The sequence below is a fragment of the Pinus tabuliformis genome, chromosome 8 (genome assembly GCF_031772625.1).
Source record: "Pinus tabuliformis cultivar Carrire ecotype Pingquan chromosome 8, CPIR1, whole genome shotgun sequence".
NCBI lineage: Eukaryota > Viridiplantae > Streptophyta > Pinopsida > Pinales > Pinaceae > Pinus > Pinus tabuliformis.
In genome coordinates, this window is record NC_142294.1 from 319,750,085 (window position 1) to 319,768,049 (window position 17,965).

Consider the following 17,965-nt stretch of genomic DNA (forward strand, 5'->3'; position numbering starts at 1 on the left):
GCTTTCAAAGGCTGGTATTGGTTATGCTTGTTGCATGATTGTGGGTCCCTTTGTGGATCTTTTTGATTGTTGGCCATTAGATCGAGGTTATGTATTCAACAACGAGGATTTGGTTTCATGGACCTTTTATTGTTGCCTCCAGGTCTGTCTAGTGGATGTAGGAAGAACCACTTTGAGCTGATTATAGGAACCTCTTTGAGCTTTAGCCCCTGGATTTTTGTCGCCCCTGTTGTCTGGGGCACTCTGTATATTATGTAATTTGATCAGATTAATAGAAGGTTTGTCTCTTACTTATCAAAAAAAGATTATTAAATATGTTTATATAATTAATTTAATCACATTAATGTTAATGTTATATATATATATATATATATATATATATATATATATATATATATATATATATATATATATATATATATATATATAAGTTAACATTATTTTAACAATAATATTAATTGTATAATATTATGTTATTTAATTAGTTATCAATATAAGGTCGTGGAGGTGGCGTAGTGGTAAAGTCGGCCTCGTCATGACGGACCGGTCTTGTGTTCGATCCCGAGCAAGGTCATAGCTCGTCGTGCGAGTAGTTAGTCTAAACCGGGCCAAGCCCACTACCTTTTGCCCACGGGGCTTTGGATTGACGGTGAATGGGTGCGCTGTTAAGGCACTCCTTGTGATAGGTCACCGGTTCAAATCCCCTGTGGGTACTTAGGTTTGTCTTAAGTAGAAAAAAAAAATTAGTTATCAATATTAATATGAAATAGTAAAGTGTGAAATCTTGGCCATTTTCTGGAATTTTAATAATTTTATTCATCAATAATAATTAAATTACAATATTGTAAATATATAAAGCAAATGTAATGTAAAGAAATGATATTTGATTCTCATAAATGAGGTTGAATAAAAAGATCATTAGCTTCTATTTTTAATCTTAATTGTAATTGACTTCAATGATAAATTGAGTTTCAATAATGAGAAATTTTCAAGATATTTTAGATGCCCATATATTCTTAAAAATTAATTAGAGAGCTTGGAGAATGAAGCAATCCTATGAAAAAAATGATGAATATACATTATAGATTTAGTTCTTCAACTTAATTATTGTGAAAAATAAAATTATAAAAACCTTATATTATAAAAATTTAAAAACTTAAATTGATAAAAATCAAATATTACAAAAGCCTAATATCATAAAACCTAAATAAATTAAAATTATAAAACACTAAAATTATAAAAACCAAAACTATCACATTTATCAACTTAATATTTAATAATTTAAATATTAAATTCTTTTTAATATTTAATAACCTAAAATCATAAGCATCACATTTAGGAACTTGATATTTAATATTTATTTTTAAATATTAAACATATTTTGGGTTTTTTTAAATATTGAATATTATCATATTCAATTAAAATATTAATATTAATTTAATTAATATAAATATTTAAGCCGAAGCTATTTTAACAATAATATTATTTATATAATATCATGTTATATAATTAATTATCATTATTAATATAAAATAGTAAAGTGTGAAATCCTTGACCTTTCCTTTAATTTTAATGATTTTTTACATGAATAAAAATAAAACTATAATATTTTAAATATATAGAGCAATGTAATGTAGAGAAATGATCTTCTCATTGGCACTCCACCACCTATAGTTGGCCAAGGATAATTTTAGGAGCAAATGTTCGCCCTTTGGCGAAATTAAGGGGTTTTAAATTTTTAGTGGGCGAATATTTTGTATCATAGTACATTTTTACAAATCACCTCAAATAGCCCACCTTATTTTAAGGGAGAGGGTAAAAAAGGTAAATTTAGCCCTTGAAATTAGGACTTACAACCTTCCATTCGCCCATTTTCAAGAATAGGTTTTATTTAAGTGAATCCTATGGGCCAAATACCATATTTATAAAAGAGGTATGGTAAATTAATAAAAATACAAATAAATGAGAGGTATGGTAAATAAATAAAACATTTTTTATATTTACTCCATAAGTCACCTTATATACATGTAAGGGTGTAAACAAATAAAAATATAAGTAAAGTGGAGGTTACTCAAAAGGTATGGTAAATAAATAAAAATATAAATAAACTAGACGTATCGTAAATAAATAAAACCTCTTTTTATATTTAGTCCATAACCCTCGTTCTATTTATGAAGGCTCAAGAAAGAGGTTTTATTTAAGTGAATCCTATGGGCCAAATACCATATTTGTAAAAGAGGTATGGTAAATTAATAAAAATATAAATAAACTAGAGGTATGGTAAACAAATAAAACATTTTTTTATATTTACTATTTACGAACACTCAAAAAATGGGTTATATTTAGGTGAAACCTATGGCCAAAATACTATGGGACAAATACCATGGACTAGATTGTTATTAATACCATGCAAAAAACCATTATTAACCCTAATATTAGAATTAATAAAAATAAAAATGGCACATGGTATTGACCCATGGTATTCACCAAAATGGCACATGGTATTGACCCATGGTATTCACCTGGAATGTAGCCTATTTATATGGGGGAATTAAACCAGCATGTAGCCTATGCTAAGATTCACTAGGACTTTACAAAGTTTTATTATTTAGTGAAAGACTCACCAAGATCTTACAAGATTTTATAATTGAGTAAAATATTCGCCATGCCTGGTGAGAGATTCGCCAAAAAATTATATATACATATTATATTATTGATAAAATCGCCTTCCATTCTTCCTATATACCATGGAGATTCGCCCATTTATTATATTTATAAATTTAGGGGGGGTTCTTAAAATTTTCCCTGTAGTTGGGATTATCTTCTTCAGAACAAGAGAAAAAAATAATAGTTCTAATATTAAATAAGCTTTTACATTTCCAGAAAGTATCTCTCTAAAACAAAGAAACACCAAAATAGGAAAAATAAACAGTTAAAAAAAAAAAGAACATTCTTGAGCAACTTGAGCAACTCTTACATTTTCTTTAGAATCTCTTACAATGTGAAAAAAAAGAATTAGCATTACAAAGTTTTAAGAAAAATGATAAAACACATGATACTGTAATATATAATTAAAATTCACTAATTTACCTTGCATAGTTTTCAGCAATCCAAAGAGTGAGGGTTCAACACAATTGAACATGCACCATAATTTAGTGATCCATGAGATCTCTTATGCAACCACTAACCACGAAATGGAGAGGTAATTCGTAATGAAAAGGCAGCGACCGAGATAATGGAGTGGCTAAGGGAATTTGTAAAGCATAGGGAGCCATTGGAGTAATGGAGTGTCCAAATCACTTGGAAAATGGTTGAATAGAATTAGTTTGAGAATATGTACAATTTCATTTTTTTGTTTTAAATTCATTTTTTTGTTAATTATAAACAATAGGAACATTAAGAGTTTAATCATATTTTGTAAAAAAATAATTTAAGTATAGTTTAAACATGTGATTTAGATCTGCAAGAAAATTATTGTTTTGAATTTCATTTATTGATGGAGGTGATCCGATAAAAAAGATTAATTAAGAGAATGATTAAAGTGGCCAAAATTCCAATAAAGTAGAAGCCTATCAGCGTAACGAAAAGCCAAAAGCTCAATGTTGTACTAACCTTCCCTTACGCTTATATGCTTGCTATGCCATAATGCTAAAGGGACTCGAGCTTCTCATGCTCAACGAAAGTTCAAGATTTAATTTTTCTTTTTCTCACACCTGGCAATCTCGTCATGTCTCTCTCAAATAAGGAATAGAGATCATCAATTTAGCGAACAATTAATGGTTTAATTACTCACGTGCACACTTTCTCGACACGTGATACAGAGATATTGGCCTAATAATGGCAATACTCTATACTTTCATGATAGCTTCTAACGCATGCTTAACTCCTTTTGACTGTGATCATCTTTTCCGGATTATTCTCTCTCTGCAACAGAGATGCCCTCTCTCTCTGACATGACTTTTGTTTCTTCAATTTACATACATTCCAACAGAAATATGGACACAAGAAATCATGCGAGTTCTATTAAATGACAAAGAATGAAATCGAAAAGTGAAGCAAAGATTGTTCCTCTCAATATTCTGAATGACTAAATATGTTACATTGTAAACATCAATAATAAATGACTGAAGTAAACCTTGACATCTATGGAGTAGAACTCAAGTAAAACTAAAATGCTTATGCCACCTAGCAGACAAGAAATCAATTAACATGACACCTAACCAACAACTAACTAACAGTGAGACTAATATCTCAACATCCCCTCCTAATCTCAACTGTTACATGTAGTGACACTTACAATGCATAGTTTTTCTCTTTGAAATTCAAATACATCCTTGCCCAATGGCTTTGTAAAAGTATCTTCTATTTGATCTCTAGAACCACAGAAATCAAGTACTATGTCCCCATCATTAACAAGCTCACAGATGAAAGGAAAACAAGTGTCAATGTGCTTTCTCTTTTTATGGAAAACATGATTTTTTGATAAAGAAATAGTTGACTTATTATCACAGTAGATTGGAATTGGCTCCTTTTGAATATTTCAAATATCTTTCAATAATATTCTCAACCACACAGCTTGAAATACTACTGCATTTGCTGCTACATATTCTGCCTCTGTAGAAGATATTGAAACGATTGATTGTTTCTTGGATGCCCATGAATCATATTGGTTCCAAGATGAAAAGCATACCCTGAGGTATTTTACCAATCATCTAAACTCCATGCATAATCATTGTCTATATAACCTGAAAGTGAACAATTTTCAGAATGTGTATAAAACAAACCATAATCTATTGTCCCGACAATATACCTTAACATCCTTTTTGCAACCTTCTAATGATAAATCTAAGGTGACTGGATAAACCTAGATTCAAAACTTGCTGCAAACATAATATCAAGTCTAGTTGAAGTGAGATATAACAAACTACCAACTAGACTTTTATACAGTGTGGAATCAACTGGTGTTGCTACATCTTCTTTGCTCAGTTTTGTGCCTTGAGAAATTGGTCTCTCTCCAGGTTTGCAATTGGTCATTGTGAACTTTTTAATGATATCAGTGGCATATTTTTGCTGACTGAGAAAAAATCCATTAGTAGATTGGTGAAATTCAATGCCTACAAAGTATTTCATGACTCCTAGATCTGTCATATCAAACTCTTTTTGAATTGTTGCTTTGAAATCTTCTAACATCATATTTTTGTATAAAGAAGATCATTTACATAAAGGAATACTATCAGAATTTTACCTTCATGCATTTTGGTATACAAATTTCGCTCATGATTGCTTCTAAAAAAACCACTTTTGATGGGATAGGTGTCAATGCAACTGTACCAAGCTCTTGCAGCTTGTTTCAAACCATACAAGGCTTTCTTCAATCTGTATACTTTAAGCTCTTGTCCTGGAACTTCAAACCCAGGAGGTTGCTCTACAAAAACTTCTCTCTGCAGTATAACGTTTAGGAAAGCATATTTTACATCAAGTTGATATACTTTCCATTTGTGTTGATCTATTGTGGACAATATGGTTCTAACAATGTCTAATGTCGCTACTGTAGCAAATGTTTCACCATAGTCAAAACCAAACTATTGTGAGAATCCTTTGGCGACTAGCCTTGTCTTATGTTTCTCAATTTATCCTTTTTCATTGAGCTTAGTATTATATAATCATTTTACACCAATTATGGTTTTATCTCTTAGGAGATCAACTAATTCCCAGGTTTGATTCTTCTCTATGGCAACAATTTCTTGGTTTAGGCTTCTGCTCGTATATTACTCTGGCACTTCTTGTTCTCTAATTGTCTTCTGAAGATGTTGAATCACTGGTAGATTCATTGTTTGAAAATGTACCATTTTCATAATGGTATGGCTCTTCTTCAACCTGCAATATTGGTGGTTGTGGTGGATAAAAAGATTGACTTGAAACTTCATCAACTTCATCACACAAAGATTTATTTTCAAAAAAAATTACATCTTTGCTTAAAACAAACTTCTTTGTAATTGGATTATAAATTCTATAGGCCTTTGACTACTCACTATAGCCTACGAAAATACATCTTTCACTCCTATCATCAAGATTCTTTCTTAGTTTCTCAGGAACATGTGAAAATGCTACTGATCCAAAAATTCTAAAGTGAGATACACTTACCTTTTTACTATCCCATGCTTCTTGAGGTAATGTATATTGGAGAGAGGTTGTTAGAGATCTGTTGAGAACATACACTATTGTCGAAACTGCTTCAACCCAATAATTGTTTGACAACTTCTTCTCATCAAGCATACATCTCACCATGTTCATGATTGACTAGTTTTTCCATTCTGCTACTCCATTCCGTTGTGGAGTATATCTTGTATTGTTCTGCATCATGATTCCTTGTTGTTGACAAAATTCTTTGAAGTGATTGGAGTTGTACTCTCCTCCTCTATCGGATATGAGTACTTTCAAAGGATTTCCACTTTGCTTTTCTGCTTCTACTTTGAATTCTTTGAACCTTAAGAATGTATCTGATTTTTTTTTTCAGAAAATACACCCATGTCTTCTTGCTATAATCATGAATGAATGTCAAAAAATAAAGACTACCACCAATAGACTGTGTCTGCATTAGACCACATATATCTGTATGGACAAGCTCTAAAGGCTCTTTTGCTCTAGAGGAAGATGCGAGAAAGTTGTACCTTTTATGCTTGGACAGAACACAAATTGCATAATTACAATCATTTTCATTCATAATAGTGAGACCAATGACAATTGACTTTTGTTGAAGCCGACTTAGACTTTTGAATGGTATGTGGCCGTATCTAGAATGCCATGGTTGAGACCAATCTATTCTTGATACATTGTGTACAAAATACTGTGAGAGATTTCGACTTCTCAGAGTCAAAGGAAACAATTTATTCTTGGTTTCTTCAACCTTAGCTATCAGTATTCTATTGGGAGGTTTGTTATAGATATCACATGTGTTCCCCTGAAATATTACATCATAACCATGTTCCATCAGTTTTCCTACACTAATGAGGTTATGCTTTAGGATTGGAACATAATAAACATCAGGGATGTATTTCTGCTGATTCTATTTAATAAGAATAGGAATAGTACCTTTTCCTTTAGCTTTAATGCAAGAACGATCTCCAAGAGTAATTTATGATGTTATGGAAGCATCAAGATAAGAAAGCAGATTTTTTTTACCTATCATATGATTGTTGCAGCCATTGTCCAACAACCAAAGATCCTTGTTTTGAGTGTCTTCAGAAAGATTGCATGAAAGAAACATTATTTCAGAGGATTCTCCTTTATTGTTGGAGAGATGGACATTGCCTCTGTGTTGATCTAACTGTTTCTTTTTGCACTTATTTTCATAATGCCCAAATTTCTTGCAGTAGTAACACTAGGCATTATATTTGCTCCAAGGTCTGCTTCTTTGAGTTTGATTTTTTGGATATCTCCACTACTCTGCTGCATGATGATGTTCTGATATGCCTCTCCTTCGGCCTCTGCCTCGCTTGTTGCTGCCTCTATATCCTCTGCCTTTGCCTCTGCCAAAAGAGAGTTGTGCTTTGAAAGCTTGTTCCATGGAATCTTCTATCAAGTTGAGTCTTGTTTCGTATTCTAGAAGAGATCCAGTCAATTGTTCTACTAGGAACATTGTAGTACCTTTGGATTCCAAAATGGTGGTTACAATCATGTCATATTTCTTGGGCAAACTTTGAAGGACTTTTTGAACAATTTTCTCATCTAAAATGGTTTCACCAATGAGCTTGATCTGATTGACTATTCCCATGACTCTAGTCATGAACTAATCCACATTTTCTGTGTCAGATATCTTTAGGGTTTCAAACTGTGATCTCATTGTCTGTAATTTCATTGTCTTCACTATATTATTACCTTGATACGCAACTTTGAAGATTTCCCAAGCTTCATGTGTTGTGAATGCGCAAGTTATCATGTTGAAAATAGAGTGATCGACTGAGTTTTGAATCCAACATTTGGCTTTATGTTCTTTCTTTCTGAGTTCAGTCACTGCATTCCTCTAATTATTAGTCATGATCGCCCATGCTTCCTCAGTTGGATCTACATATGCAGTCTCAAGTGTATGCCAACACTCTTGGGCTTATAGGAACATCTTCATTCTCAAAAACCAAAACTCATAATTTTTGTCAAACAAATTTAGGATCTATGACAAAGCGCTAGAAGAAACCATTTCTTTGAATGCAAAATGTGCGATTTTCCTTTTAAATCTCTTTTAAAAATCCTTTTCCTTTCCAAATTTTTATTTTAAAAAAAAAACTTAAAAAATTCTTTTTCAGAATTACTTTCCAAATTTTTATAAAAAACCTTTACACAAAAATTACAAACTCAACACTCCCTTTTGTTTCCAATCCTTGTTTTAAAAAAAAATATAAGAAACCTTCATTTGAATACTCTTTTAGATACTCCTTTTAAAGCATTACAAACCTTCGCACCTTTCAAAAAGAACATAATTTTTTTATAAAAAGAATACTTGGACTTATACCATGAACCTTTCGACTTCGAATATTATAAAGGATACCTGGACTTATACCACGAACCTTTCGACTTCGAATATTATAAAGGGAGGTACTACGAATAAAGACTTAACTCTTTGACTTTTCCGAAAAGAAATGTTGACGCGTGCCTTTCTCTCTGCTCTATTTTTTGTGAATACACACTTATGAAATGCTGCTCTAAACGACTCTTATGTATCTTGCTATGATCTCTGCGCCTCTGTCAAACAGTTTTACTTAATGTAACCTCTGATACCATAACAAAAATGAAATCTAAAAGTGGAGCACAGATTACTTTTTTTAACCTTTTGAATGACTAAAAAGATTATATTGTAAACATCAATAATAAATGACTAAAATACAATTAGGCAGCTATGGAGTAGAACTTAATTAAAACTAAATTGCTTATGACACTGAGTAAACAAGAAATCAATTAAAATGACACCTAACCAACAACTAACTAACAGTTGAGATTAATATCTCAACATTAAATATAAAGAAAATATTTAAAAAAAGATGCCAAGGCTCACTTCTCAAACTCTTCTGGATTCTACCCAACTCTCTATCATCTCTCTATGATCTCTTTGTAACACATATACAATTCTTATTTGTGGTGAAAATATCTTTAGAGGGCAAAGAAGTTGAACATGTATCCACAACTACCCAACACCTAATCTAAAGTGACTCTTTGTTAAAAGTTTACAAAGATTCACCTTAAAATATCAGCTTGAGAGTCCATATTTTGTCTTTACAATAAAATCCCTCTAATTATAATTTATACAAATAAATTGGAAAAAATGAGATCGTACATCTTTCCTAGAGTGATGCTTATGCATCAAGAAGATAAATAAATATTTAACGATTCTTGAATCTTTAATAAGGTTGAAGCTATTCTTCCCTTCCTGCGCGTTTTATAATTAAATTTGTCAGTTGAGCTTTTCATATTGATCATGGATTCGCTTACTGAAAATTTACTCAACTCTCACATTACAAACTGGTTATTGTTTTCCGCGTTGGAGTTTTCGATGGAGCAACGGAGAGATTGCTGGAATGTCCATGACTACGCTCATTTCGATTCGTCGATTGCCATTGCATGAACATCTCCAGCGGCCTTGACATCTGAAAAATTCACGGAGATCTCTATTGGCTCTGAAGGCTTCTAGTCGAGAAATAACCCATATGTTAGCTTTTGCACGCGTTGATGTTAATCCATGACTATAATGGTTTACTGTTTCATACATTTCGAACGAATGACATTGAAAATTTCCATGACTATAATGCTTGTCTGTCAATCCTTCGCCTCATCTGCGTGATTATACAGCTGGATTGATCAAAGTTCATCTCTGAATCTTGAAGCTATCCTTTGGGATGAAGCTTGAATCTAGCTGCCTGATTGCTAAGTGGAAAAGCTTAAAAGTTAAGCGCATAATGAGAAGCCATAGCTGGATCTCATCAAAGTACATTTTAGCTATAATGTTCAACCCAAAAACCTGTATTTTTATTTCGAAAACATCGGATACAGAGTCCTGGAGATGTTATAGTTTATACTCTATACATTGGGAATTATTTGCCTCATACGCGAAGACAGCGAAAAAAGAACAATTGTAGCTATTACACAAGAAGAATATATCCTAATGTCAATGAAATCAACTCAACTTACTCATACTGAGTTGGACGCTTGCTTTTGCCTTAAATATATAAGATTATGTTAGCATGGACGCCAACTTTCACAACAGAATTTGAATTTGGCCACAAAACAACTAAACAAGGAGAAGCCGATAAATCCTTAATTCTCGATGTCTTTTATTGCCGTTTTTATCGTCCTTGAGCATGATCCACCCAAAGACGGAGTCATCAGTTGAAGAAAATCTTCATTATACTGTATATCTGCTACATCACTATTAATAAATTGACTTGAATAATAGATTTGTTCGACAGGCCAATGAATTTGCCTGCTACCTAAATATGTGCTGGGCTGCATTCTCGAGTCAGAAAAATAATTTACCATTCTCGAGTCAGAAAATATTAGACAGATTTTAATATTAGGAAAATCGTCAACTTCCAATGGTTGCCATGAGCTTTCATAATGCTCAGCCTGCAAAGCCCAGGAGAAATTAGCATGTCAATAAGATTAAACACACACAGAACAAATACATTGATAAGAAAAACTTAAAAGGAAGAGTTAAATACATTCGACTAACTTGAAAAACTATGCTTCTCAAACCTTGGGCTGGTTTGTAGACTCATTAGAAGAGCTGAAAGTGCAGCTAACATGATCAAAATCCAGTAATTGAAACCTCTTCAGAGCTCCATCGTCCACATTTATGTCTTTTCTTGTTTCGGAGGATGATCCTTTTGAATTGGTTTGATGCTCCTCCGCATGCGACAATAGTGATAGCTTCTCATCATACTGTTCTTCCACCGAAAAAAAACTGTTTTTATCAAACAAATTATTCATGCCACAAGAGAAATATTTCTCAACTGGTTCGCCATATTGTTCTCCAATCTTTGGCCCTGGCTCACTTTTCTTGAAAATTCGGCACAAAGCATAAGCATCCTGTGAATTTTACATCCAATCAAACCTACTCAGATCCTGCAACAATATTGTGTACGCATCGAGGTACTTGATAGAAATCAATCAATTCAGAGAAATTACTCTCAATCAAGCAATATTATCAGATATGACCCTGTCTCAAACAGATTTTATCTTCCAAAATATGGCAAACGAATATAATGTGTTTCACTCTCGAATTCCACTAAGCGTTACATAATTAGTTTGAATTCTGCTTGTGCTTGTTATAGGCTCAGCTATTTCATTCTTGATCAGCTAATTTAATTGCTCTGTTTAAATTCTTCAACTGTTATCTAAGATTTAATCTAATTTATTCTGTTGGAAATCACAATCTCCTTACCTGAAGATAACAGTATCTGAGAACAAAGGCAAAGAATTTACATAGATCGTCGCCTGATAATTTGGCAACAAAGGAAAAGCAAAAGTTTCTAATTAACGAAAGTTCTACATACCTGGAACGAAGGTGAGGCTTGACGTTCATTGTTGTCTAGACGGTATTCATGCATAACCCAGTTTGTTCGAGAGCCATATGGGGCACGGCCTCTGTAAAACACGAGTTTTCTTCATTCCAATCAAACGCATATGAGAGGTAACTTTACGTTCTTTTCCCGTAGCTTTCCAGTAACCAGCTTTTGTCGCTCGGTTTGTTCTTGACCCGTTTGGATACTTCCTGTCCCTTGAGCAAAAAAAAAACCACTCCAGATCTCTTCCAGGCAGAAGAGATTTCTCTGCACACAACAAAAAATGTCACCACAAACTCTTGACCTGAGAATTACACTATAAGGGCATCAGGATTGTATTCAGGAACATTTGTGCAGTATTTTAAAGCTGGCTAAAAAACAGCAAGAAATATTAATCTATTGAACAGGGTTCAGATCACTCAATCTTACACAACACAATTCGCAACTAACAACAAAGATCATGTAACTTACGAGGCAAGTCCCACGGCTCACACTTGTAGATATCAACCTCTGGAATAATCTCAAGATCCATCTTCCAGCCATGAACTTTACGTTTTAAATAATAACCTACGAGTTCTTCATCTGTGGGATGAAATCTAAACCCCGGATGCAAAGACCTTCGATCCATTACAGCTAAATCTCTACCAAATCTTAATGATTGACCTTATACAAATGCAAAAGTAAACGCTAGAAGGTAGAAGCTATCAATTCTTCAGCTAAATCTGGCCAAAACCCCACCGATTTCCAAAAATGTGGACAAACCTCTATAGTTGTCAAAGGAGTAAACAAAACAAACACTTCTACTTCCCGACTCTTTTCCTTGCAAAGGACGCAGACAAGCAGAAAAGCTTCTGTTATAAAACCCCCGACTTTAAACCTGGATTTCTGCTCTTGATCAAGGACCGCAAACTAATGTCAAAACTATCGATTCCTATCTACTGAGGTTTGCAGTGATTTGCAATACAATCGGAAGATCGTAGCTTCACATGAGGAAGAAGTGTGTTAAGTGGATCACCCTATCTCACTATTTATTCCTCCGAGCAAACCCTAATGCATTGCCTCGAAATAAAACCTACATTATTGGTCAACAACTGAAAGCGACATCTTTACGTTCTTCAAAAGACACGGCAAGCATACCTCGCCATATTTTATGGCAAACATTAAGCACCAGAAAATAACGACCGTGGGATTGTTTCTAAAAATTAAGGATGGTAAACATTATGCATCGAGAGAACTTTGTGCAACAGATATCACTGTTTCGAGTAGTAAATACTTTTGTTATGAAGAATAAAGGTAGAGTGATAAAAAATTCATAAGCTTTTACTGTCATGAATGGTATAGTTCCATTTGTGATCTTTAGAGTGGTTTCTGCCCGGTGGTCAAGGATATTCATGTTTTAAGCTGACTGTTATCCATACCTCTTAAGAGCCATCATTACCTTATAATCCTGTATGGTGTCTATGTTATATTGTCCTGTGCTCAAGGGTAATCATTTTTAACAAGGTGAGTGTTATGTATCCCACATAAAAAACATCTTATACTATGTGTTTGCAATCGTTATGAACTATGATGAAGAGAAAGAAAATAATGAAATGAATTATCTAAAATGATTGTGCATTATAGTTACAAGTATGTTGTTTTGAAAGTACAAAACAATAATAAAATCATTGACAACGACATTTTGAGAAATGGATAACGCTATGCATATTTTAATATTGATAATACACAACCGTATTTATTCACGATCTATTACGGTAATGTAATTATCCGTGTTATTTTAGTCATCCCTGTGGTGTGAAATGGCTTTCAGTACATCGCTTAAGAGTCAGTCAAACGTCTAGGTAATTATCCGTGGTATCTTGGTCATTTTTGCAGTGGGAAAGAGGTTTCACCACAAGGCTTAAAAGTCAGTCAAAAGTCTGGTCTTCCAAGTTCCCAAGGCTTAGAAGTCAGAACCCTTTCATGTCAGGAAACCAGTTCAATACAATCCAAGATGCTGCTGATGGTTTCCCAGTGGCAGTACCACGTCATTCTTATTGGCGCGCAGTCACATGCCTGTTAGATGCTTACGTCCTTTTTATGGTATTTTTCCTCGTCAATTTAGTTCACGAATCTGCAACAATCAATTGCAATGATTTTTTTCAAGGCACTCACTCTCTTAACAAAAATTCTATCACACATTTTACGGGAAACCCTATCAAATCTAATAATTAAGGCACTCCTTAAATTCTATCACATATTTTAGGGGAAACCCTATAAATTCTAATAATTAAGGTACTCCTTAAATTAATTTAATAAGCCATATTATTCAAGTGCATCAATTTAATAGCTATATTATTATTAGTTACCAGACACGCCCTTTCTCCGGTCAAATACGGTGTTCAACGATTAGCATGGCTGTGCGTACTAGGGTAAATGTGTCATAGACTTCGTTGACAAGAATAATTGCAGTCTTCATGTTGTTCCCCTTGGAAAGGGACTTTGACTAGCTTTTTCAAACGACCAAGTGGGTAAGTATTCACAATCGCTCTGCGTGTTTTGTACTGCTTTCCGAATTTGCGTTTCCTTGGATCATTTTTTTGTGCCCAAAGAAAGTGACTAATTTGAGAATATTCGAATAAATTCCATAATATCCATATCCTCCAACGCTAATACATTTGAATTATGGATGAAGAAAAGAAAACATGTCGTTCCAATAATTACTGGCATTTTCACCTAGAGTTGCAAAGCAATGTCAATAGGAGCACTCGGTGATATGGAAGTTGTTAGAGATAAGGGAGAATATCCTAGAATGTGAATCGGTTCACGGTACCTTAGATAGGGATTAGTTTCTTTTTCTTAGGGTATAGTTCTAACTTCCCTAAAACCATGATTGCTATATAATGTGTGATGTACATTGAGTATGTAGAGTGTTCTGCAGAGCCAGACTCCCATGGTTCAGTCTCTTTTTCATAGAGCTAATCAGTGGATGTTTTTATTAATTCAAACATCGCTTTTTAACATGGTATCAGAGTGACAGGGCTGAAAAACCTATTCGTTGAGTAAACGATTTTCACGGCGCACCTAAGGCGAAATTGTCATGTGGTTTGGGGGAAAAATCGCATCGATCCCATTGTGATAATCCCGCGTTTTATTTTTCGATGACAGTCACGAATTCGTGTTAGATAATCACACTGACCATCGTGAATCCGTGTTGGCTAATCATGTCAACCATATACACAAAAAGGAAGGCTGCGTGGAGGCCGAGCTATGTCAAGAGAAGGCTGCGATGACCCTATACGTGGTTCCTCATAGGATTGTCATGGGGAGCACGCAATGTGGTGGAGACTTGCCTAAAGGCCACATGGAGAGGGCGTGCAAATTGCAAGCAATCAACCAGTGCTAGAGGTTGTTGAAAATATCAGAAATCGGACTCGCGAAGATAAACGATTTTTGTCTTCGACATAGATTTGGGGTAGATCTAACATATATATTTTTTACCTGTCAAATTTTTTTAATCACCAAGATGAATAATCAAATGATTGAAGCATACTTGAATGAGCATAACAAGCTCGATGGCTCCAATTATGTAAATTGGAAAAGATAAAATGGCACACAACAATATATTCTATATTATGAATGAAGAAATTGTACACATATTTATACAAGTAATAGTCTCAAGATAGGAATTCTATCTTAGATGTACAGTGGTGCGGTTGAGAGATTCTCTCAACCACACACAAAACTAGGAGAAACTAAATTCCTATTATGTAGTAACAAACTCCTCAAATGGAGAATTACAACCATAGACAAGTAGGAATTAATTATTTCTAACTCCCCCCCTTAATGACTACTTGCCACGATAGTCAAATCCACCACCATTAGGCGAATTGTATGTACAAAACCTCCAAAACACAATCTGCCTCCTCTCGCAAATCGTCAAACAAAAATGAGGATTCCCGTGGATCCCCTTGAAGGTGAGTAAGCGCGATCTTTCCATAAAATTCCGCACCAGTCTGGTATTTTGGCGTCGTGGCACTATTAATGGCCTAACAAACACGCCAGTTGCGCATCCTAGCGTGGCTGTCAGCACGAAAAGCGCGCCAATCCCCTTCTACTCAGAAAATTAAATAACATCTGAGTCCGAGCCAGGTGTTCTGCAGTCCACCTGCTCAATTGAGCACAAAGCTCTCGTGTACACCCGACTAGAAAGGCACCTCAAGCCACAGGGGCGATTCTACCACAAAGGCAAGTACTTCAGCCACAAAGCCTTTATAGATGGTTTCTGGCTCACCACCAACCCTCACTTTACAATGACAAAAGATGGCTTCAGGCTGACCATAAACCATTACAAAGTGGTTTTGAGATCACCATGAACTTTCAGATGCCTTCAAAAAATTTACATTTCATTCCACATTTTGGAGTTTTTGCGTACATACAATGACCATTACAACAACTGGACTTGTTTATAACATGCTAGGGAGTCTATTCCACAAACCACACTAACTTAAACAAACATCTATTTTGCTATCCACCATAAACATTGTCGTTGCTCCTTTACCTCATCTGTGAGGGGTCCACTGATAAAGAAACCGAAACATAGGCACTCACAGCCACACGAAGAGAACACAATTTTCCCTTCAAGAACAGTAATCTAGGACTCCACGGTCCAATCCTCCATCGCATTTCAGTATCCAATTCTCCTGGCATCGCAACATAATGCCACTTCCCCTACTCACAGTATCAAGGCTAGTCACTGTTTTCAAGCATACTGCCTCATGCTCGCTAACAATCTGCAACATGATCTCGATCATCCTCCAATCTCTGATGCAACTCCTCTAATGCCATATCTGGTTGTTAAGAATTCCTGTAAATAAATTTGTCTATTGTTGGAATGGCCAATTCCAACATAGACTTAAACTGGTGACGATAGTTGGCCGGACTAAATGTCACAACAATACATCCCATTCTTAACCAGATTTACAATATTTATGAATTCACATCATCCACACCGAACATACATAAGAAATAAATCTAAATTAAAATAATATCACAGATCCAATAGCAAGTTTGGTGCCTGTTAACAACGCTGAATTTCCATTTCCTTGATCATCATTTGCAATGAGGGCCTTTTTGCTGATTATGCTATAGATTTCTATCAAAACAGTTAAAAATGCATTAATTACCTCGAGTGCAGAAGTTTCCAAGAAAAACAAACCTTCCCTCTGAGAAAATTCTTTTGCATCATCTATCAGAACTGCACGCAAGTTCATGTCATTCTGGATTGTTGGATCGGAGAATCTCCTTCCAATAAGGCACTTTGCATCAAAAACTGTGTTGGTGGGATTCATGGCGACTTGATTTTTTGCGGCATCTTCGATCAGCCGCTCTGTGTCGGTGAAAGCTACATAAGATGGAGCAGTCCAATTTCCCTGATAGTTGGCAATAATCTCCACCTGATCATGTTGCCACACTCCTACACAGGAATATTTTGTTCCAAGATCGATTCCAATAGCAAGGCCTTCTCACTTTGCCATTTTCCAAAATAGAAAACCATTGAATGCTTAGAAAACAGAAAATAGAACAATTATCGCAGCAAAGCTGACTGCACACAAGTTACCAAGATCACATTTGTTGCCTATGAGCATAATAATAATATTACTGTCAGCATGGCCTCTCAACTCCTCGAGCCAACGGGACACATGATCAAATGTTTGTCGCTTAGTTATGTCATATACCAGCATCGCCCCAACAGCCTCCACACAAACTCCATGCAGCCTCGAGCAAAGGACTCCACCACTCGTCATCTTCACATGCAACAGTTCGCCACAACCTCCATGCTTGCCATGCACCAGCCTTCACATCAACAAGAGGTCGACTCTTCTCCAGATCTGCACTTTTCACATCGGGTTCTGCACAGTCATGGTTTTACCGTTTTCTATGCAGGTGTCACTCTCACCGGTCGGCTTTGGTCAAATGACAGCCACACCATGGCTCTCTTGACCATGCCGCGCCGAGATGCTGCGTCAGGCTCTCTCCACACAGGCCTCTCCCACTAAGTGCAAGACAAACCAAAGCAAAATAAACTGCAAACAAAACTCTCTATCTGCTATTTCTCCACCAAGCCTCAATTAGAACTACTGGAGCTTGAGGGATTCTTCTTCTTCGCAGCAGTTTTAAACCCCAAACACCATCGATAGAAGCCCTCGTTTGCTATTCTCTTTGTAAGGGGCCTAGGTCTTCTTCTGTGATGGATTCTATTCAATGCTCGGCAAAATGCATTCTATTAGCGGAATCGAACTGCACAGCGAACGAATGGTGGAATTCTAATGCAAAATCATGGCGACCTCCGTGCTCTATAAAGAAGCCAGCAGGCTACCACCGATCTGCCACAGGATCTTGGCCTTAAACAAATACACGCAGCCACATCACCACGG

At 35.1% G+C, this 17,965-nt stretch overlaps 1 pseudogene; it reads right to left on the reverse strand.

Annotated features, from left to right (window-relative positions):
• Positions 1 to 9,582: 9,582 nt before the first annotated feature.
• On the reverse strand, positions 9,583 to 12,177 carry LOC149235425 (NAC domain-containing protein 54-like; annotated as a pseudogene).
• Between the last annotated feature and the right edge of the window lie 5,788 nt (positions 12,178 to 17,965).